The 24,423-nt window shown below is 39.4% G+C and overlaps 1 protein-coding gene across 7 annotated transcripts in view; it reads right to left on the bottom strand.

Annotated features, from left to right (window-relative positions):
- Positions 1-24,423, bottom strand: part of LOC138751912 (leucine-rich repeat-containing protein 4C-like) — a 568,103-nt gene that overhangs the window by 277,605 nt on the left and 266,075 nt on the right. The window lies entirely within an intron of this gene.

The raw sequence follows: 24,423 nt of genomic DNA, 5'->3' as shown, positions 1-24,423 counted from the left end.
TCCTATTAATTGATAAGATTGCAAAGTATTATATTCCAGTTTCAACCTAGATAATTCTATTTTCTGATCTTCTGTTGCATCTTTCTGAAATTCCTTTTCTAACTCATCAATCTGTTTCTCTAATTCAAGACTGATTTAATTGATTCTTTTTTAATTTAGAAGCATAACTAATTATTTGTCCTCTCAAATAAGCTTTCATAGCATCCCATAATACAAACTTACTTTGAACAGAATTAGAATTTTATTTAAAAAAAATTAATTTGCTTTTTCAAAAAAAATCAATAAATTCCGTATTTTTAACAAACATTGTATTAAACCTCCAACGATAAGCCACTTGAATTTTCTCAGTGGTTGCATATGTAAAGTATATCAAAGAATGATCTGAAATCACCCTACTTCTGTATTCCGCTTGTTGTATTTTCCTTTGTAAATATGCCGATACTAAAAAGAAGTCAATCCTTGAAAATGATTCATGTCTAGATGAGTAAAAAGAGAAATCTTTCTCTGTCAGATTAAGACATCTCCAAATATCTACTAAATTAAGATCTTTCATCAACGCTTGAACCTGAACTGCCACTTTAGATTTTTTAACTTTCTTCGGAAGTTTATCTAATAAAGGTTCCAAAACACAATTAAAATCACCACCAACTAAAACATTATCATTAGCCTGACCCAAATATAAAAATGCATCTGAAATAAATATTTCATCATCTACATTTGGGGTATAAATAGTAAGTAAAGTCCAAAATTGACTAAAAATCTTACAATTCAATTTAAGAATACATACTGCCTTTTACCCCCATTAATTGTAATTCAAAAGATCATTTTTTATGTATCAAAATTGCTATACCTTTAGCCCTGGAATTAAATGAAGAAGAATATACATGACCTACCCAGTCCTTCTTCAATTTCATACTTTCTTTGACATTCAAATGTGTTTCTTGTAAAAAGCAACATAAATTTTCATTTTCTTAATATACGGCAAAATTCACTTATGCTTAATCGGACTCTTTAAACTTCGAACATTAAAAGTAGCAAACCTCAACTTTGACATATCTACTAATATTACTAAGAACTAATAATATCTTTATATAAAAGCTCAAATCAATGTAAATAGGCCCTCCAATAGGAGAACAAAAAATCACAAATTTAAGGCTAGATAAAGTGAAAATAAAAAAAAGAAAATAATTTAAAAAAAATTTTAAAAAAGAAAATTAAAAACCCAAAAAAAACTACCAAAAGGTAATAATCCCTAAACAAAATTTGGGTGTGGATCATCCACCAGTGGCTGATGACTAATAGAACTTAGAGCAAATCTCTCCCTCCCTAGCCGAACAAAGAATAACATCAAAATATCATAATAACATAAAAAATAAAATAAGAATAAGAAAATTCTTCTATTCATCCAAGAGGTTCCAAACTCGGAGACCCCATTTCAAGAGAAGTTGGACTCTTTCCATTCCCGTTTTTGCCATTTCTGCCATTTCTTCCATTTCCAGAACAACCAGATTTTTCTTTAGGAGACAATGGTGGACTACGTCTTTGTCCTCTTACATCTGGCAATGAATCAGCAAAAATCATTGCTTCATGATCATTCTCAAAAAACCGAGATTGATAGTCTACATAAAACACCTTCAACACTGCCGGATAGAGAAAAGTAGACTTATAGCCTTTACGCCACAAAACTTCTTTAACTGGATTAAATCAAAGTCGACATTGAATGACCTCTTGACTCAAATCAGGATAGAACAAAACTCTGCTATTCTGAATCAATAACGGAGTTTGTCATTGTCTCGCATTTTGCACTGCTAGATGAAGTATTGCTTCTCTGTCCAAATAATTCAAACATAGAATTATTACAGGTCTCGGTGGTTGACCAGGTAAAGGTGTTCTTCTTAAAGCTCTATGAGCTCTTTCCAATACCAAGCCTCCAGAAAAAAATTCTTGCCCTAGTACTTGTTGGAATCCAGTCTTTAAAAAAATGAAGAGGATCTTGTCCTTCCATACCTTCTGGCAAACCAACAATTTTCACATTGTTCCTTCTGCTTTGATTCTCCAAGTAGTCTATTTTCCTCTCTAACTCCTTCTCATGTTCTCACAATTCTATAATGGATTTTTGAACCTTCAACACTTTTTCTGTATTAGAAGCCACTTGCTGTTTACACTCCAAAAAGCAGACTGAAATTTTTTTAAAATTTTCACAAGATGCTTCCACACGTGCTTTAACTGTATTCAATTCTGAACTTATCATTTGAGCCATCTCATTCATTATAGGCTGGATGACAGCATTTAACTGTTTACATTGTAGCTCAGAAAAGCTCAGCCCTGCTTTCTCCAACGTAGTGGCAGAACCAGGTAACTGCAGCAACTCAACAAAAGGTATTTTAACAGTTTTACGGCAGGTCTGGACTCCCAGCAGCGGCACCCCGACTTCCTCAGGGGGTCGACACTGGTCTCCCCCTACAGCTCGCTGTTTTTTTTCAAAAAATCACGGAGGAGATCGAGATCTTCAGGTTGGAATGCTTCCTGAAGCATTTCAGACAATGGAGTCGTCTTCCTGCATGCTCCCTCCGTTAAAATCAGCAAGCTGCCAGAATCGGGATCAACTTCTTGGGAACACGCACCTTCCTCCAGACAACGGGTAATTCTAACGCTGTCCTTCACTTGGTGAGTAGTAGACATTTTTTTTTCAGCTCCCACAGGCAGTCTTTGTAGTTTAGGCACTAAGGAAGTTAAACCTGAAGCTGTAGCAAGTTGTTTAGGCCCCAAATCTTCAACACTTCGAAAATGTAACTTCTTCTGCACTTGAGGTTTAATCTTTTTACCATTAATCACCATAACAGTTCCTTAATACTTTAAACTAAAATTTAAAAAGTTTAAACTTGAAAACAAGGGGTTAAAAACGGGTACTTAAAAGTCCAGCCAGAGAGGTCGAGATCACACATCTAGACTCTACGCCATCTTGCCACGCCCCTATATTTAACCCACTATGACCAGTAATGCAAATGGCTCAAACTCCTGATAAAACTAACAGATTTTTTATTCCTTTAGAGAAACTCACATATGAGACAAATGTCATATTTCAAACATAATGAAGTATATTTCGTACCTAAAGTTTAAAAGTGCAACAGCAAACCAAAATAAATCATCATTGTGGAATTCCCAGAGTCAATTCAACACACTTATGACATTTTAACTCATAGGGAGACTGAGGTAAAGTATCACATAGCTAAAGGAGATAAACTATAACCATCAATGCAGAGAACTCTGGAAATTATCACTGTATAATTATAGCAACAATTTGAATTTTGTCAGATCAAAATATTCCCAAAGGCAATAAAGGGTAAAACAGGAAAAATGTAAGGGATGGAAAAGTATAACAGATTTGAACAGTTTTGGATTCATTGACCACAGTAGAGGTGCTAAATTGCTATTTCCCATTAGCTTACCTACCCATGGACAATGCTTACATTTCAAGTGAAAAACATTCCATTTTAAACTCTTTATTTAAAGAGAAATAGTGATGCAATTTGGTTAAATAAGGAAGACTCCAGGATGTCTCTGTTATTGTAGGAAGATCTCTCTTCGAGAGGATTAAAGAGATAGGAAAAAAAATGACCCCTGTATCCCTTGTCTGGGTCTTCAAATGTTCCACAGTGCTGGGATGGCTTCTTTAAATTGGAAGATAGATCATGGAGTTCCAACTTTCAAAAGGAAAAGAAACAAATGGGAGCAAGGAAGCTGCAGGCTCAGCACTTCAACATTTATGAACTGAAAGATACTAGAAGAGAGCATAAGATTTTTATAATGATCAGAAATTTTTAACATGTCATCCAATTAATAAGTCTCCCCATAGAGTACTGCCAATACTGAAAATCTAAACTAAAAGGAGAAAATCCTGGGTTCCTGAAAAGATAGGAAACATCGGAGGAGAGAAAAAAAAATAACAATGTCATCGTGGTTCATTTTTTTTACTGAAGCAATATGCCCTCTGTATTCAGTTAATGATAATAGACTTTGATCAAATAGATTAGTTTAAATCAGGCATATTTTAGAGGAGAACTCCAATAAAAGGTTTTCCATTGAAGAATTCTTCCTTTCTTAAAACTGGCAGTCTTACTTTTCTTTGCCAAGCAGCTACATGAGCAGAATTCACAGTAAATCACAGCAAACCACACGTTATTTTTCAAATGAACCAAATAATGACCACTCTTCCAGCCATAGATAGGATTGTTATGCTCAATGTACGATATGGGTCCATGACTGCTCATTATATGCTGATGAGCTAATAAGGTTGTGTTCTGAAAAGGGAGGCCAAAATGTAAAATTTCAGCCAAGAGATCACTCTGTTGAACCCGATTTGTGGTGCCGAGCGGCTTAACCATTGATTCTTAAAAGAAATCCATTCTGGAGATAGGAATGCACTTTCCGGTCTCCAAAATCATCTCGACACCCATTCCCAACCCATTTGTGTTCCCCACTTCCCCATCTGACACCACTTTGTCTATTCCCCCCTTTCACAAACAACAAAAAAAATAACACACATACAACTCATCACATTACATCTTTCACAACTCTGCAGGGAGCTGTCAAAGTTCTTGCCTACTCTGACGGGCAAGCTCTGTTGTGAGGCTGAGTTTATGCTTGTAGATTTTCAATCAAATGGAAATGAAGTATACCAGTGAAATTGGTTTGGGCTTCCCTCCTAAGTACAGTTGCACATTCAAGCACCTATGGCTTCAGCAGGCAATCATGAATGGGAAAATGTTGAACGTTAAACTATGTTCAATCAATGAAATCTCAGAAGTGAAAAAAAAGAGTAACTTTCACATAATAATCCAAGCTTACCATGAAGTAATTAACCATTGAAATCCTGGATTTCAAATAAATGTTATGGAATCCAGAGGACTACTGTTACAGGGTTACAATTTTAAGGCATCTGTAGTAATAATTTCCTTAATAGTAAATACAATATTTTTTGAAGTTCTTATTTTGTATACTATTTTTGACCTTGGGAAACAATGTTTACACATTAAAATTTTCATTGATCAACTTTTGCTCAGAGATGGTATTTCCTTGCTCAATTAAGTAACTAGGAGAGGTGCTGAATCACCCACACATCTTTTCACGCTCAATTTAAGATCTAAAGATAAGGCTTAGAAATATAAAATTTAATTCTGAAGGAGTACATTAACACCAATTCATTTTAAAGGAGGTGATGCAGTTTAATATGGCAAAATGGTTGAAAATCTCCTGCTAATAACGGAAGTGCTCCTCCAGACGTAATCTCCAAGACCACTGCCCATCAGCAAAGTAAATTTAATCAGCATCTTCAAATGCTCTCTGCATCCTTTCTAAAGTGTCGAAATAAATATACATCAAGAGGTTGCATTTACACTGATAGCTCCTTTCAATGATCCAGATTAACTGTGCTCTTTACTGAAATTGATTGTCTTGCCTGAGAAATGTTTCAACTGCCAAACAGACACGCATCTGTGGGTATTTTTCTCAAGGCCAATCTATTGCTGCGATGTAATTTTCACAGGACTACCAATAAGTCACTTCCTTACTGATTGCTCTCGTTTTAGGCATTATAAATGATCAGCCACAGTCAACATCCACCTGCTTAAGTAGAGAAAATACTAAAATACACTGACCTGAAGGAGAAAATTGGCATTGTCAGATGCTATGTACATTTGGTGACATTTCGCCTTCCATATACTGTTGAAAGCAAGTGAAATAACCAACATGTGCAGTCTCATCAAACCTGTCCTGCAAACTCTTTAAAATGTGGTGCTATGTAAATGAGGAACATTGGGTGGGTCTATTGATTTGACCAACATTGTTAAAAATTTAATTAGTAACATTCGAGAAATGAAACAGAATTGTGTACTTACAAAAAAAAACCCTGGACTTAGAAATGAACACTTGTAATAATGATCTTTACAGAGCAATCCTGAGGTCAATGAAAATCCTGCTGCTAAGATGCTAATGTGTCATTCATCCAACACTCCTACATATATCTATTGCTGCACTATGCATGGGATATCTAGCTCGAGTGCTCACAAAACAAACTTTATCTCTGTCCTTTGGTACGTATAATAAACTTGACTTGGAACCCTCATGCTTATTGATCTTCACTGACTCCCAGTTAAGCAATACCTCAAATTTGAAATTCTTTCCAGTCTATTTAGAACCTCTTTTAAACCTTCACCTCTCAGAACTCTGCAGCACAATGGCACAGCTAAAAGAGGTACTGTTTTACAATGGCAAAGATAAGAGTTCAGTCTAAACTCGAGTGCTGTCTGTATGGACTTTGCACTTTCCCCCATGACCTGTGCAAGCTTTCTCTGTGGGCTTTGGTTTCTAAATTCTAAAGACATGATGGTTGGTAGGTTATTGCTCCTAGCAGGTGAGTGGTAGAACATGGAAGAAGTTGAATGTCAACGTGGGGAGATTACAAAATGGGATTAAGATAGGATTAGTTAGTGTTAATGGGTAATTAATGGTGGCTGCATACTTGGTGGATTGAAGGCTCATTTCAGATCATCTGAATATTAATATTCATCTCAATATGACTTTAATCTCTGGATATATTGATTTTCTACTCCTTTCTCATCTTGTTTGTTCTCAAATTTAATTACTCTCTCAATTGCTGCCATTGGACGAGAACTGATGCTCTAGAATTCCCTTCATTATTCTCGTCTTAATCAATGCTGAAAACCTATCCTTTTGATTTTCTGCCTTAATATCTTCCGAGACCCCCCGAAGCGAATGCAGAAGCTGAGATCTAGAGAACACAAAAAAAAACTGCTGGAGGAACAGCAAATCAGGCGCTATGGTGAGACAGGGATAGTTGACGTTTCAGGTCGAGACCCTGCACAAGGACTAAATGTGTCAAGTTCAAGTTTATTATTTATCATTCAATTGTATAAGTACAACTGGACGAAAACAGTGTTCTTCAGTCCTCGGTGCAATAATGTGCAAACACGATAGCACACATATTTACAAGCAATTTATTTGTAGTACATGGATAAAAATAAGTAATTATCGTCAAATAAATAATAGTGTCTCAGGGGGATTTTATGAGCAGTATTCTCACTGCCCATGGGAATAAGCTGTTTGTCAACCGAATGGTTCTGGCTTGGATACTTTGGTATCTCTTTCCTGACAGGAGTACCTGGAAGATGTTGTGTGCGGGGTGGTAGGGGTCCTTTGTGATTTTGTGAGCCCTCTTCAGACAATGATCCCAGTTGATCATGTTGTCGAGGGTTGGGGGGTGGGGTAAGGGAGGTCATAGTAATCCTCTCTAGTGCTCCTACGATTCAGTGGATTGACCTCCAATCCAATGCTCGGCAGCAACCATACCACACTTGTGATACAGCCGGCCAGGATGCTCTCAATAAAGTTCCTGTCAAAAGCTGACAGGATGGTGGACAGTAGCCTTGCCCACTTGAGTCTTCTCAGGAAGTGCAGTTGCTGTTGTGCCTTCCTGACAAGTGAGGAGTGATGTGTCCAGGATAGATCATGACTTAAGTGGACTCAAAGGAACTTGGTGCTCTCTTCACTACAGAGTTATTGATGTGCAGTGGAGAGTGGTCGTCCCTAGTTCTGAAAACACAATCATCTCCTTTGCCTTGACCATGTTGAAACTCAAATCGTTACTCTTGCAATAATTGATAAATTAGCTTTTAATGATTGATACTGCATTCATGGAGCATCTTTTGCCTTCACATTAACCAGATGTATCCCTCTATTCACAGCAGGATTTTCAGAAGTGTCAGAGATCCACAATTAATGAACTGGAACTGGATGTTTATTGCAATTATTCTAGCCGTCAGCAGAATAGAGAATTTTTAAAGTTATGTTTGGATGAGTTATTATTTTATTTCACTTGGGAATGCTGGAATATTACCTTCCTTGATGTTGTTCAAGTTCATTGCCACATGTTCCAGGATGCTGTGATAACATTTGTTTTGCAAGTTGTCCAGCTAGACATCTCACGCATAGCACAACAGTAACAGAAAAATGGAATGCAGAGATTCATAGCTGCGTTCCTCTTGAGAAGACTACTTATGATCTGAGAAATAAATAGGATGTATTTTTGAACATTGGCACCTGTATTTACAAATTGAGGGAATTAATTTAGAGTTTTCCCTAAGCTTCGCACCTCATCAACCTCCTTAAATGTATTAAATGGTACAAATGATTAGAGCCATGCGGTAATGAGGCCCCCCCCCCCCACCGCCCCTGCACCAGCAACCAGGTTTCTATTCTTGTTTTTCCTATTTTCCTTATTCTATCTTTCTATGCTTTTTCTTATTTCATTCTAATTCTATTCTTTTTCTTTCCTTGGGGTTTTGTTTAGAGGGATGGGGTTGGGTTTACATCATCATGTAATAGATTTGATTATTGTATTTTGCATCTGGCTGTGATTACCACTATGGAAAAAAATTAAAATAAAATTTTCAACAAGAAAAGTAACAGAAATGAAGATTTACAGAGAGACATCAATTGGTACAGAGCAAAAGTTTATTACTGTAAGGCTCATTTATAAGTCTGATAATGGTGGGAAAGAAACTGTCCTTGAATCTCTTGGTATGTGATCTCAACTCAGGAATCAATGTGGGGTAGGCGGGAGAGGTTATGTGGTGTGGGCAGGACACAGGGAGCATATTTGGTGGCTCAATTGCTGATTGTACAATGTTAAGGAAGAGTGATCACAACATGATAAAATTCTTTATTGCATTTCACATTGAAACCAGGGTTTTAAGTGTAAACAAAGGAAACTACAGAAGAAGAGAGTTGACTATGATAGATTTGGGATCATCATTGAAGAGGCATGATCATGGCTAGGCAATGGACAAATGAAAGAAATGTAACAGTTAGATATTCTTTCCTCATTTACAAAAAAAGTACAAAAGGGTAACCCAACCATGTCCAAGAAAGTAAGTGAAATGACAGCATTCAATCTAAAGAAGCCTCACATGAGGGTGGCAGAAAAGTTAGTGAGTCTGTAAATTGGAAATAGTCCAGAATTAAAAAAAATAATAAAGAGATTGATTCCGAGAATAAAAATAGAGCCAAAGAGTACATTAGTATCGATCATAAAAGTCTGTAAAAACTTGTAAAAATATATGATAAAGGATAAAAAAGATTAATGAAGACAAATGTATGTCTCTTGCCGTCATAAATGGGAGAATTCATAATGGGGATCAAAGAAATGGCAGAGCAATAAAATAAAAACACTATATCTGCCTTCAAGGGAGAGAACATGAAAAACATCAGAGAAATACGAAGAAACCGAGAAGAAATCAATATGACTGAAATCCCCAGGCCTGATAATCTGCATGTCACTGCACTAAATGACAGAGCCATTAAATTTATGGCTGCTTTGCCTGTCATCGTCCAACATTTTATTGAATAGTTCCTGCAATTGGAGTCTGGCAATTTTTTTTTTAAGGAGAGAGAAAATGGGGAACAACCTGATTAATTTGTAACATCATTAGCCGGGAAAATTCAAGAATCCATAGGCACATGGAGGTAAGAAGAGGATTATGGGTGTGAAGCAGGGAAACTTAGATTGTTATGGAGTAGGGTGGCATAACATCATGGATTGAAGGGACTGTACTGGACTGTATTACACTATGTTCTATTACAAAGGACATAACAAGGCTCAGGAAATATCAAAGGGATTAAAAAAAATTAAGATGGCTTGTTGAAAAGGCAACGAGTTTGACAAACTTTCCATGGATTTTTGAGGAAGACACTTGGAGAATAGATAAGGAATAGCTGGTAGGCACAGTCTATTTCAAGTCCAAGTTTATTATCATCTGACTTTATCCATACAAATAGATAAACAACATTTCTTTGGACCACAGTGCACACATAATGATTTCTGACTCAGTATATAATAATCACATACATAGATAAAAATATATAATATAAAATAAACGTGTAAATATTCTGGAATAATTTACTAGTTTCATTTCTAAGAGTCCACAAGGTTAGAGGATAAATAAATTTAAAATCCCACAGAAGTGGCATGGGATAAGAGCATATATTGAAAATTGGTTCACAGACAACCAATATTTGGGGTCTCCAGTCTGATTTCAGAAAATTAGTGTACTGTCATATATAGGGAAATTGGTTCTACTGGACCAATATTCATGAATGTTTGGGAGAATGAAACAAGAAATTTGGATGTAGGGAGGATAATTTTCCTGTCTGTGGAATCAAAGGAATCACAGTCTCAATATAAGCATAACTGGGCTGACCAAGATCCTTATCTATGGATTCTCACTTACTGTCATATACCTCTAAAGCTTTTTCTATACACGTACCTCTCTTTTAAACATTGTAATTGTACCCCTCTCTACCATCTCGTCTGGCAACTTGTTCCATATTCCTGCATGAAAAAAAAAACCTTGCTCCTTATTTAAATCTTTCTTACCCCTCTCACCTTAAACTGGTTTTCAAAATTTGCAAGATGAGTTAACTTTTGGTTTTTGACCCCATTGATTGCCTTCCTTTTTATTATCAGCTGCTTATGTTTAGCCAGTTACCTCTGAAGGGAAGGTGTTGATAATTAGATAGTGTAACGTAGGTCTCATCACCATTTTTATTATTATTATTACACTTTATTATTATGTACCTATGTAACCTTGACTTGATGAAACCAATAAAAAATTTGAAGAGAAAGAGAAACTCTCGGGAGAAGCAAACTATGCTCTTAATAATTGTATAAACCTCTAATGACCATTAGGTTACAACAACTATTCATTGTTAAAGGAAACCACGCTCAGGCAACTTCAACAGTTAGGTCCTGGAATATCAAGACCCTCAAGGACAATTCCAATGGCACAAGTCCTGAGTATCTATTTCCCCATTTGCAGAAATGGCTGCAATTTCCATATTGACCAGATCGTCATCTCAGAATTCAGCAAACCAGCCTGGAAGAATTTTTTGCATTAAATATGTTTTGACAGCAGGGTTTGGCTCAGGGCAACCTCCCTGGCTGATATTTTCTTCATAGATCAGTATTCAAACAAACAAAAAAAAACTGGCTGTCCTTTTTACAGCTACTGGGATAACGCCAAGAATAAGTCAGCCACGTCAGTGTTTTAGATACAGACAGGTCTGTGGTCCACAAGAGCCTCAAAATGAGATATCACCATCAATGGTGTGTGAAACAGGTGCTGTATGTAGTGCTAATGGTCAGTCTGCGATGTTCACTCCCCTCCCCCACTACCACTCCAAAAATAATTGAAAATTGAGAGATATTAACTTCATAAATTCTAAAGGAAAATTCGATAGGGGAGCATTCACCCTGCTACCATCAAGAAAGAGGTAAAGGTGCCACAAGGCTTGTACCTCCAGGTAGAGGAACAGCTGCTACCCCTTCACCCCTTCCTCAACAACAAACTCAATCAGGGACTCTTTTCTTTTGTACTTTATTGATTTTTTTCTCTATTGCACAGGTTTTTTTTTAAACATTCTTTATTTGTTTACATATGTGCATTGAATATTTTTTTTTGCACGACCAATAAGTGGTAATTCTGCCTCACCCAGAGGAAAAGAATCTCAGGATTGTACGTGATGTCATATATATATATATATATATATACTCTGACAATAAATCTGAATCTGATTGTTGCATTAAAACAAGGACTGTGCATTTCCTAATGGAAAAAGTTCCATTATTGTCACAAAGTACTACATTTAGAATGTAACATACAATAAATTCTTTAACTTTTGTCTACCATAAGTCAGACAGAGAGTCATCACTTTGACCAGTGCCCCTCACAAAAACCTACAGCACCTGGTGTTCCTTGGCAGTCTCCCCTCCAAGTACTGACCAGTCCTGAGCCTGCTTAGCTTCAGAGATCAGACAATCTCAGGTGGATTCAAGCTATGAGGTGCTGCAGGCAACAAGATCTGAAGAACATGAGGAACAGATAAACAAAGTAGCAGGAGTAGGCCACCAAACCTTCAAGTGTATCATGATGGTTGATATGCTCCTGAGCTCATCACCTCTTCTTACCAGTTCCAGAAAGCTATAAATTATCTGATCTTTCAAAGGTGCATTTACTTCCTCGTTAAATACCCCCAATCGGCTAGGAGCTTCTGGAATAAAGAAACACCATGTTTTTGTGGCTAGGATTCATTAGAAACAAGTCTTAGCCTGAAATTATCCTTTCCAATGATTGACAGAAGTTGAAGGAAAGCAGGAAAAAGAGAAGTGACCATGTGTGTCACTTTCAACGCCTCCTCCCTTGCAACACAATCATTGGTGCAGATTAAGCCAAGGGTTATGAGTGCCCCGATTCAATGCAGCAAGGCTGGGCTGATCACCGCAGAAATCACATGTATCCTTGCTGAAATAAGTACCGCGAGACCTAATAATGATGCGTGAAATATGCAGAGCATTAAACATTCAGTCAAGCAGATGCAGCTGACTACACACTGATGCTCCAGCAGGGACCACTGTATTCACTGTCCTTGCTCACTGCAATGCAATTGGTTTCTCATTTTACTGGGAGTTAAAAGCAAAGACTGCAGATTGAACATTATTGCTTCAATTTCTTTTTGCTAAGTATCACAAACTTTGATGATGTCATAACATATATTAATGATGCTGCACAAAGGCGAATCATGCCTAAAAATGCACTTCTATCTGAGCAATGGGCAGGATTTCCAAAATTTTCTATATTTGTTTTAGATTTCCATCATCTGCGGCTTTTTCCTATTTTCATATACTGCAACTAATAATGATTTTTACCAATATGAAGCAGATGCAGAGTTTCTCTCCTATAAACAACATGCTGATGTTTTCACTTCAGTTCTCACCTTCATCCAAAATGTATCAAGGTCTACTCATTAATAAGAACCTAACTAAAATAAAAAATAAAAAAAAAAGAACCTAACTGAAAACATCCATTTCTCAAAATTGGGAAACCTTAGAAGAAATGAATGTTATTCCTCCGTACCAAAACACTGGTTTCACTCTTCACATCTAACATCAACTGCATTTTGAATTATTCTCAAAGCTGAATTTCATCAAAGCAAGGACCATTTTTCATCATAACCGATTCAGGTCCTTGTCAAATTGTTCAAATCAGAACAGCTTGAATGAAGACTCTTGACTATTCTCGAGTGCTCGAGTTGGCCCAGCTTCTCATTGCTCAATTTAGAACAGTTGCACTAATGGGCATTTAACAGTCAGCAATGCAAAATATCAAGGCTGATAAATGAGGTAAGAATAAAAGTTAACATTCCCTTTGATTCAAGAAAACTCATGGGAAACACCCACAAATAATTATCATTTTAAAGACACAACACTGTATCTAATTAGATACGACTTATCATGGGGTCACTCTGTCCTGCTATAAAATTCCTGGGGAAACTCTGGCATCTTTCTCAACATTAAAACATCTACATGAGTCACAAGCATTTCGTCATCATGCGGTCAGAGTCACCACGTGAGTCAGTCATTCAACCTGGAAACTGGACCTTTGTGGCAGAGTTGGTGTAGCAGTTAGTGCAACACCAGTAATCAGGACCAGGGTTCGAATCCCACGCTGGAGTTTGCAAGTTCTCCCTGAGTCCGCGTGGGTTTTTCCCAGGGTCTCCGGTTTTATCCCTGAGTCTGCGTGGGTTTTTCCCAGGGTCTCCGGTTTCCTCCCACTGAGGCTGTGGGTTAATTGGGTGTAAATTGGGCAGCACAGACTCGTGGGCCGAAATGTCCTGTTGCCATGCTGTATATCTAAATTTAAATTTAGATCCTGACAGCGTCAGTGACAGGGATCTCCTAGTGGCCAACCAATTCAATTATGCACCGCACTCCCGTGCTGACATATCTGTCCATAGCCTCATGTACTGTCAAACCAAGACTACCCATAAATTGGTGAAGCAACACCTAATTTTCTGTCTGGGCACTCTCCAACTGGATGGCATTAACAGTGAACTTCTCTGGTTTTTGCTAGCCTACTCTCCAATTTTCCTTCTATTCCCCATCCCTTTGTCTTCTTTCCTCCAGCTCTCCACCCCTTCCTTCTCCTTTCACAGAGACATCCCTCTCCCCCTGTTTGCTGGTGTGGCCTCCCTCCCTTAACCACCAATTATCTCCTGCCTGTGGGACTGTGCTCCTCCTCATGCCCCTCACCACCATCATTTTGTTTGAGTGACTGCCTACATTTTGCTCGTACGTCGACGAGGGGCTCAAACCAGAAACATTGGTTTTGTATCTTTGTCTTTGTAATATAAAGTACACTGTTTGACCTGCTGTGTTTCTCCAGCATTGTGTTTTTAATTCAATCACAGTGTTTGCAGACTTCCCTGTTTAACTCCTGTTAGACATCTTTGTATCCTCTTTAGCCATGGATAAGGTGCCAGATGCCCGAAAAGTAGCCAATTTTGTTCCTTTATTAGAGAAGAGCAACAAAGATAAACCATATTGGGAAATTATTGGAAAAGATTCTAAGCAACCACATGGATTTATATTTAGAAAAACATTAATTTATTCTGGACAGTCAACATGGCATTTTGTGGGGGAAACACTGTTTCACAAATTTGATTCAGTTTTTTGTGGAGGTGATAAAGACAGTTGATGAAGATGGGAAAGTAATTGCTTTCTACATGGACTTTAGTAAAGCATTTGACAAACTCCCTGTGAAAGCTTGGCCCAGAAGATTAATCACACATAATTCATGGTGAATAGCAAATTGAATCCAAGATTGACCTTGAAGGCAGAGGATGGTGGTGCAAATTCAGACAGAGAAATGACAAATGAAGTTTTGTCCAGTCAAGGGTGGGTGATGTATTTTGAGAGGTTAAATTCAATCTGAGGCGCCTGCAAGCTCACACCAAGACACAAGAGAAACTTGTCCGTGAACTACTCTTTGCAGACGATGCTGCTTTAGTTGCCCATTCAGAGCCAGCTCTTCAGCGCTTGACGTCCTGCTTTGCGGAAACTGCCAAAATGTTTGGCCTGGAAGTCAGCCTGAAGAAAACTGAGGTCCTCCATCAGCCAGCTCCCCACCATGACTACCAGCCCCCCAACATCTCCATCGGGCACACAAAACTCAAAACGGTCAACCAGTTTACCTATCTAGGCTGCACCATTTCATCAGATGCAAGGATCGACAATGAGATAGACAACAGACTCGCCAAGGCAAATAGCGCCTTTGGAAGACTACACAAAAGAGTATGGAAAAACAACCAACTGAAAAACCTCACAAAGATAAGCGTATACAGAGCCGTTGTCATACCCACACTCCTGTTCGGCTCCGAATCATGGGTCCTCTACCGGCACCACCTACGGCTCCTAGAACGCTTCCACCAGCGTTGTCTCCGCTCCATCCTCAACATCCATTGGAGCGCTTTCATCCCTAACGTTGAAGTACTCGAGATGGCAGAGGTCGACAGCATCGAGTCCACGCTGCTGAAGATCCAGCTGCGCTGGATGGGTCACGTCTCCAGAATGGAGGACCATCGCCTTCCCAAGATCGTGTTATATGGCGAGCTCTCCACTGGCCACCGTGACAGAGGTGCACCAAAGAAAAGGTACAAGGACTGCCTAAAGAAATCTCTTGGTGCCTGCCACATTGACCACCGCCAGTGGGCTGATAACGCCTCAAACCGTGCATCTTGGCGCCTCACAGTTTGGCGGGCAGCAACCTCCTTTGAAGAAGACCGCAGAGCCCACCTCACTGACAAAAGGCAAAGGAGGAAAAACCCAACACCCAACCCCAACCAACCAATTTTCCCCTGCAACCGCTGCAACCGTGTCTGCCTGTCCCGCATCGGACTTGTCAGCCACAAACGAGCCTGCAGCTGACGTGGACTTTTTACCCCCTCCATAAATCTTCGTCCGCGAAGCCAAGCCAAAGAAAGAAAATGTACAGTGAATAGTAGAACCCTAATACATACAGAGAGACCTTGGAGTTGAAGTCCATAGCTCCCTGAATGTAGAAATACAAGTTAATAAGTGGTTAAAAAAAAGGCAAGAAGAATGTTTGGGCATTGAATACGAGCATAAATACTGGCAAGTTATGTTATATCTGTATAAAACGTTGGATAAGCTACATATGGAGTATAATGTGCAGTTCTAGACACTACATTATAGGAAGAATATGGAAGCTTTGCGGACATTGCTGAGAAGTTCACCAGGATGTTGTCTTCACTGGAGTGTATTAGCTGAAAGAAAGGTTGGGTAAACTGGGATTGCTTTCCCTGGAGCATCAGAGGCTGATGGGACAACCTAATAAAGTATAACAAATTATGAGATGCACAGATAGAGTAGGAGATTCTGTGCGAATGGTCTAAATAATTTCCTAGTTTTGGCTTATGCAGACAGATCAGTGATCTAGCTGTTTGATATGGCAGAACAGTTGATCTCATTTAGTTTATGTCAATACAAGTGACAAACAAAGCTGGAGATAATTGTCAAATACTTTAGAATTGCAAATGAAACATAAAAAAATAACTGAGTTATTAACTGCAGTGTGTTTTAAAACTAGCAATACAATATACAGGTTGTACCTCTAATCTGGTGACACTGGGACCTGGCCATTGCTGGACCATAGAAAATGCTGGAAAACAGAAATTGTCCCCTTAGGGAACCCTTTACTTAAGCACATCAAAGGTAGAACAAAGCTTAAAACAGGAAATAATACTGTGGGGTGCACCTTTACAGTGCCAGCGATCGAGGTTAGTGCAAACTCCTTACAAACAGCACAGAACTCGAACCCTGGTCCCAATCACGGCAGATTCAGCACCAGTGATCAGGACCAGGGTTTGAGTCCTGCGCTGTCTGTAAGGAGTTTGGACTAATGGCAACAGATTCAAACGTGCAGGACCATGGGTGTTGCCAGACCACAGAGCACTGGATAAGAGAGGTATAACCTGTATATGAATTTTAATGATGAACTGTCATTCTTTACAGAGAGAGCTTTATACAGTGTTCATCTACACATCACTTAATATTTACCCGTACTGTCTGCTACCAGCCATAGTTGTGCTTGTTTCATCATTGCCTGAGAAATCAATAGACTTCCAAGTAAATCCCCTAATTTATGAGCTTCTTTTCAACACTGTGGATGGTAATAAATCCCTTACTTAATCCACTGGAGAAAATATTGAATATCCATCTTCATTTAGTGCCAAACTCGATTTGCAGGGTCTCAGGAAGCAAGTAATATTGAATCAGGGACCTCAACATTTATCTCAGCCGATGAGGACCACAGTTGAAACAAAAGCCTATCATCCTATTTATTCAGGGAATTATCAAAGAATTAAGCATAAGTGGTGGTGGGTGGGGGGGGAGGGCGGGAAATGAGCTCATGAAGGCAAATTTTACTGAGTTAATAAAGAGGTTAAGAAGAAGGAGTTCAAAGGTAGTTACAGTAAAACCCCTGTTATCTGGAAGTCAATCAGCCAGCAGCCTCATGCAACTGGCAAAAAAAATCATGGAAAATAAAGAGGTAAAAATTTTTTAAATTTGGCATGCCTCACTGTTCACCACATATGAAACACACAATCTTAAGCAACCATAAAATTCACTTTTCCAGCATTTACCTATCACCACAGGTTCCAGATACCAGGGGTTTTACAATATTCCCATATTTTCCTATTGCTACATGTCTGTAGCCCCTTTATACACAGAGCTTGAAAGCAAGATTTTAAATTGGCCTTTGAGCTCAGTGTAGAAAAAAATCAGCGGATTTAAATGAGTCCAAATTCACCCATCTTCAATCTGGCAAGAGGGGTTCTGCCAACAGTGGAGAGTAGCACTCTGCGACCAATCTAAAATGGTACACCTGTCTCGCCAGGTTGTACCGGGAAGGGCTGATAACATCATGATGACATCTTCCGCTTGCAACAAAAGGGCAGGAAATTCAAAATTGTAGCATCTGTTGTTCCACCATTATTAGCAGTGACACTTCCAGGTGTGTATGCTTTATGTGACAGTTGATGCCGTCTCCTTTGCTTCGGGGAAGTCAGCATGCAATGTGAAACATCTTACAGAGCCAGTGATACACGATCAATTATACAAAGACAGAAGTGGTCGAGACTGAAGGTTCTTTTTTTTCTGCAAGAGATGGGCAGCATCCCTGTGTTGGTCGCTCACACTGACCCAGACTCGAACTGGGGGCAGGCTTGTGGCACGACAGCTTTTATGGGGAAGGGGGAGGAGTCACGAACTGGTTAGTGAGAGCAGGGTCAACCAGGAAAGGTCATGACATTTACATATGGCATACAAATATATACAATAGTGGTTCTTTTGTGCGTAGTGTGAAAACGCAAGCCAGTTTCCCAAGACGGGTCATGGCTATAGAAATACTGAGGCTTTGCAGTCCAAAAAGGCCTCGTGAGTAACTTTTAAAGATCCAGCGCAACCACACTTTTGAGGTGCAGAGCCTACAGCCACCAACCTCCCACAACGCGGGCAGCAGAACTCCAATTGTGTCATTATCCCTGTCCCTGGGGAAGAGCAACCGAAAGGCATTTGGGAGTGATACAAGGACTGCAGCAGAAGAATCAATAAGTCTGATAAACAGGGTAGGATGTGGTGATTGAGGGGAGATAAAAGGCTTTTCAGTCATAGTAAGGAAAATCTCATGGCACTGTCACAAAGAAATGAATTCAAGCCTGCCATCCAACAGCTATGCTATCAAATCTTTCTCTGGCATACTCTTGAATGCGAAGATTGATCTCACAATGCTCCCTTAAACTGAATCTAAGTTAAACCCCAGGCTTTCCTTTGGAAATTCCACCGATTTTCTGAATTTTATCTTTATACTTCCCACCTGCTTCAGTGCAGTGACTTTCTATGTCATCAATAATTCTGTGGGCAACATTATGAACCAAACTAAGAGTTGATCCTATCATTGGCCTATGGAAATAATGATGAGAAACAGCACTAAAGAAACACAACAGGCCCAGCATGCTGAACTCGAATACGAGATGTTGTCCATCACCATAAATAAGCTGCATTTGTCGGAAATAGAAGGCTTTCTTCGTTACATAAAAATGGACAAAATAACATTCCAGATTTTGGTGTCAGGTTTATCAATGTCCTATTTCTCTCATGAGAACACTTTCATTTTTCAAATCCTCCAAAGGACGACTTGAGGTGCTAAAGTTAGAATTGTTCATACCAAGATGAAACTCTCTCTCTCTCTCTTCATCCCCATATCATTACTTGGATAGAACCAATATATTCACAATGAAAAGTAAAGGCTGATTTACTGAAATCTGTCTAAACTCAAAAGGTTAAAGGGCTATTGAATGAATTGTGTTAATTGAAATACCAACCAGTCTATCTTCTGATTGAACACTCATCTCAACATTGGAAGGTTGCTTATTCAAATCAAAGAGTAGGATGAGTGCAATTTGGGCATGTGAGAAAGTGGGAAAGTTTTGGGAAGATCTAAACCAGGTATTAAATAAAATCACAAAAAGCAACATACCAAAAAATCCAGAGATCTTTCTTCTAAGTAATATAAGAAGTAAAGAATTTGGACTCGATTTGGATGGAGCACAAAAAAGATTTATTATGATAGCCTTAGCTGTAGCAAAAAAATGTATAATGTCAACCTGGAAATCAGAAGAGAGCCTGAGAATACAGCAATGGTACATAGAAATGAATAAATGTATTCCATTGGAAAAAAATAACATATCATTTAAGAAATAACATCACAGTATTCAACCAAATTTGGGAACTGTACATGGAACACAACAGAGAAATCCTACCGCGGACCTCCACCACCTAAAATGACAGAAGGAGGAGAAGACGAAATGAACTGACCCAGTATGTAAAAGTAGATGACACAAATTTCTTGTTTATTTTCATTGTGTGATGACATTGTTTAATGGGTTTAATGTATCATATAGGTTGAACATTGAGTGGGTGGGGAGGGGGGGTGAAGGAGAGAGGGAAGGGAGGGGGGGAAGGGAAGAAAATTACTGTTTATATTCAAGAGGGAAATGTTTGTGTGTATTTTGGTTAATATGATTCATAGTGTGAAAATAAAATTTAAAGAAGAGTAGGATGAGAAGATCATGGAGGCTGACATTCGAGTATAACATCCATTGATAGTAGTACCACACTTTGTATGTGTCCACAGCCCAGGTATATTTTTTAAATTAGATATACACCATTGTAACAAGCCAATTCGGCTCCACAAGTCCATGCCGATCATTTTACACCACATTAACTGACACCGCGGTACATTTTTGAAGGATGGGAGGAAAGTGGAGCCCCTCGTAGAAAACTCATGCAGATACAGGGAGAACGTACAGGCAGTACGGGATTCGAAACCAGGCCCAGTCCCTGGCACTGTAAAGACACTGCGCTAACTGTTACACCAAACTGGGTAAGGAGGCAATGGTCCAATCATTCTGCTCTATCTAACCCTAGAATTTGGAAATGTGGCATGGCGAGGATTTTGTGGTGATTCTGCCTCAGCTGGTGTGTGACAAGGACCCACACCCTCCAAACTTCAGTCACACCCTGATCAAGTTTGAAGACTCACTTCTTTAATCAAACCTCACAATCTCTCTTGCTCTTTCTCAAAGCACACTGATGGGTGAAGGTAAAGGGGTTTCTCTCCGAGTAGATATTTGAATAGTTTCCTCTGTCCACAGAGTTCAAAATCACTTGTCTGATTCAAACATCTGATGTGGGGTATATTTAAAATTACATTTTAAATTTATGCATACCACACAGTAACAAGTCCTTTCAGCCCACAAGCCCATGCTGCCCAACTACACCTGATTGAGCTATACCCCCAGTACATTTTTTGAAGTGATAGTTCGTGCCAATATAACACGAGTGTAATTCAAGTCTAAACAATGCAAGTGTTGCTTGGGAGAACACATTGACATCAGATCACTTACCTTCTTGTGAAGATGGAACTTCTGACACTTCCAGTGCCTTAGATGCCTGATGTAGATAGTAGAAGCATGTAGGAGAGGTGGGAATACTGGTGTCCACTGTACAGATTGGTGTTTACTGTCTTCCTACTTGTTTCTGAGTCCTGGATGATGCTACAACAGATTTCCCGCAACAATGTTTGCAAATACATGTGTGTTGGGAACTCATTTTGCAAACAAAACTTAAGTGAGTGACATCACTGAACCAGACCAAGTACCTTTGGCAAAGTCAAGGCACATTTTAATGAGCTCATTAGAATAAATGGATTATACAGTTAATGGACACTGAAAGTTGATGCTCACACAGAATAGAATGAAATCCTCAGGTAATCATTTGAGACATGAAAATAACAGTTAATTTAGAGTCATTATCTTAAAGTCAGTAGTGTTTAGTTTATTATGCAGTGCTGTGCCCACTGTCCATTCTGTTCCATCTGGTGGGTTATTAATTTGAGTTATTACCACTATTTGCATTGAATTAAATTTTCAGGCAAGAATATTAGAGAGACATCAAAGGCAGCCCAATGAAATTGCACGAATGGAGTACTTCTAACTAAGAAAGGTATCTGGGACCAGTTCTATGAACAGCCATAAATTTGAGACAGGGTCAAGGATTCTTAACAAGAAGAGTGACAAAAAGTTAAAGCAAAGGGTTTCTAGTATGATTTCAAAGGAGAATCAGGCTGAGATATATACAATGGGAACTCCAGACTAAACAAATGATGTACAAATGATTAGAATTGCACAAACTAAGAGAAGCATATAGTGATGAGGTGTTAGGCTGTAGGAGGTTTGAAACCTTGATGAGAATTTGAGGAACATTGGAGACAAGATACAATACGAAATTAGAATTGCAGAGGAGCTGGTAAAGTAGTTTGTGGAACATGAAGGCTTATAAGGTGGGAAGACAGGTACTGAAATAACAGCAGTCTGCTGGAAGAGCTCAGCAGGTGGAGCAACATCAGTAGGAGAAAAAAAGTTGCCAATATTTCTTCATCAGTACTGGTGAGAAATGTGTGAATGAGAGTTTTAGCTGCTCATGGACAACTGAAAAGGGGGCATTGTCATACAGTTAGAACAGTGGTCCTCAATCTCTTTCTTTCCACTTACATACCACTTTAAACAATCCCTATGCCCAGGTGCTCTGTGATTAGTCAGGGATTGCTTAAGGTGATATGTGGGTGGAAAGAAAAAGTTTGAAAACTACTGGTTTAATCGTACCCAATTGATTTGTAATGTGCACGGTTTCATAACTCCAAAACGGCCAATGACAATTTTTCTCAAGCAAAATATTTCAGTTAACAATTGGGTCCAGAGCAGTGGTTCTCTGCTCTCGCATTGATTGCACTCATAATTAGCTCATTTCACCTCACTTCAGCTTTAAATCAAGGAATTCTGACTCCTTGGCTGCAACTGTCTATCCCAGAATAACTGAAGCTATTGAATCTCTCCTCTCAGGATTATCTTGTAACCCAGGAAACAATCGAGTGAGATTTCTTGGATCTACTCATTGGCATGTATGTCGTTACCCAAGGAGAAAAAAATGGTAAAGTTTCCTCTAGTTCCCATCTCACTGAAGCTCAGCAAAACTGAAATTTCTTTTACTGCTGAAGTTCAATCCATTTGCAAAGATTATTTATTTACAGGGAGCCTATTATCATGAAAAGCAAGGAACAAATTTGACTTGTGTGGCAGAGAAGTGAATAGAACTTTTTTGTTGTTGCCTGATTTACAGTATATGAGATGTGATTAAATATATTCCCATACCTTCAGTCATCTCATCCCTCCCTCCCTCTCTTCCTCCCCCCTCCCCCCCACCACTGAGATTGACATAATAGTTCTTTCCATTTAACAGTTCCAGTATGTGGGAGTTGGCTAAAAAAAAATCACTGAGAAGTGGGACAATATAATGCTGCCTGTGAGTTAATTACCTACTATAAAGCAAGTTTGTTCTTTTCTACATTGTCACTCTTACTTTTTGATTCACTTTTGTTTTATTGTTCAATAGCTTTTTTCCTCCTCACATCCCCCTCAATCCAGAAGGCAGGAATAAAATAGTTTGGCATTCATCAGTGCTACTTGCTGGTGAGTCAGCAGACGTGCGATTCAGGCACAAAGTTTCATAGGTAATTTATAAGCTGCCCCCTCAGGGGCTGGCAGAAGGAATCCATCACCGTCATCACAGAGTCACAGTTGCAGGGAATAGACAACGCAGATGATAGAAATAAAGGAATCTGCTTGACTGCCAATTATGAGACGACCACATGATCCTACAGATCAGACACTCGAGGAATTCAAGTGAATAATTGGAAAATATATTAAACCACTCATGAATCAGACCACACAGATGTTAAGCTACCTCTTGTGTGGGTGAGAGGGGATGGGTAAAAACACAATGCTGGAGAAACTCAGCAGGTCAAACAGTGTACTTTATCTTTGGCTTGGCTTCGCGGACGAAGATTTATGGAGGGGGTAAAAGTCCACGTCAGCTGCAGGCTCGTTTGTGGCTGACAAGTCAGACACGGTTGCAGCGGCTGCAGGGGAAAATTGGTTGGTTGGGGTTGGGTGTTGGGTTTTTCCTCCTTTGCCTTTTGCCAGTGAGGTGAGCTCTGCAGTCTTCTTCAAAGGAGGTTGCTGCCCGCCAAACTGTGAGGGGCCAAGATGCACGGTTTGAGGCATTATCAGCCCACTGGCGGTGGTCAATGTGGCAGGCACCAAGAGATTTCTTTAGGCAGTCCTTGTACCTTTTCTTTGGTGCACCTCTGTCACGGTGGCCAGTGGAGAGCTCGCCATATAACACGATCTTGGGAAGGCGATGGTCCTCCATTCTGGAGACGTGACCCATCCAGCGCAGCTGGATCTTCAGCAGCGTGGACTCGATGCTGTCGACCTCTGCCATCTCGAGTACTTCGACGTTAGGGATGAAAGCGCTCCAATGGATGTTGAGGATGGAGCGGAGACAACGCTGGTGGAAGCGTTCTAGGAGCCGTAGGTGGTGCCGGTAGAGGACCCATGATTCGGAGCCGAACAGGAGTGTGGGTATGACAACGGCTCTGTATACGCTTATCTTTGTGTACTTTATATAGCAAAGATAAAGACACACAATCAACGTTTCAGTTCTTCATCAAGGTATGGTCAAATATAGGCAGCCGTCGGAACAAAATGATGGGGTGGTGGGAGGGGTAGAGGGATGAGCACAGTCCCACAGGCAGGAGGTAATAGGTGGAAACCAGGGGAGGGGGGATGGGTCTGTGAATGGAGAGGGAAGGGGGTGGTTTAAGAGGGACTTGAAAACTATTCCACTCAGAAGGTTGTTCGTGTCTGGAATGAGCTGACCGAGAAAACTATGGAAACAGGCACAATTTTGGTTCAAAAGACATTTGGAAGATATATGGATAGGAAGAACTTAGAAGGATATGGGCTAATTGTATGTCAATGGGACTAGCCCAGAATACCTTCTTGGGTCAGCGTGAATGAGTTGAGCCA

This window comes from Narcine bancroftii, chromosome 1 (assembly GCF_036971445.1).
Source record: "Narcine bancroftii isolate sNarBan1 chromosome 1, sNarBan1.hap1, whole genome shotgun sequence".
NCBI classification, from domain to species: domain Eukaryota; kingdom Metazoa; phylum Chordata; class Chondrichthyes; order Torpediniformes; family Narcinidae; genus Narcine; species Narcine bancroftii.
The sequence above is the reverse complement of the archived record's forward strand: the minus strand, read 5'-3'. Positions and strand labels throughout refer to the sequence as shown.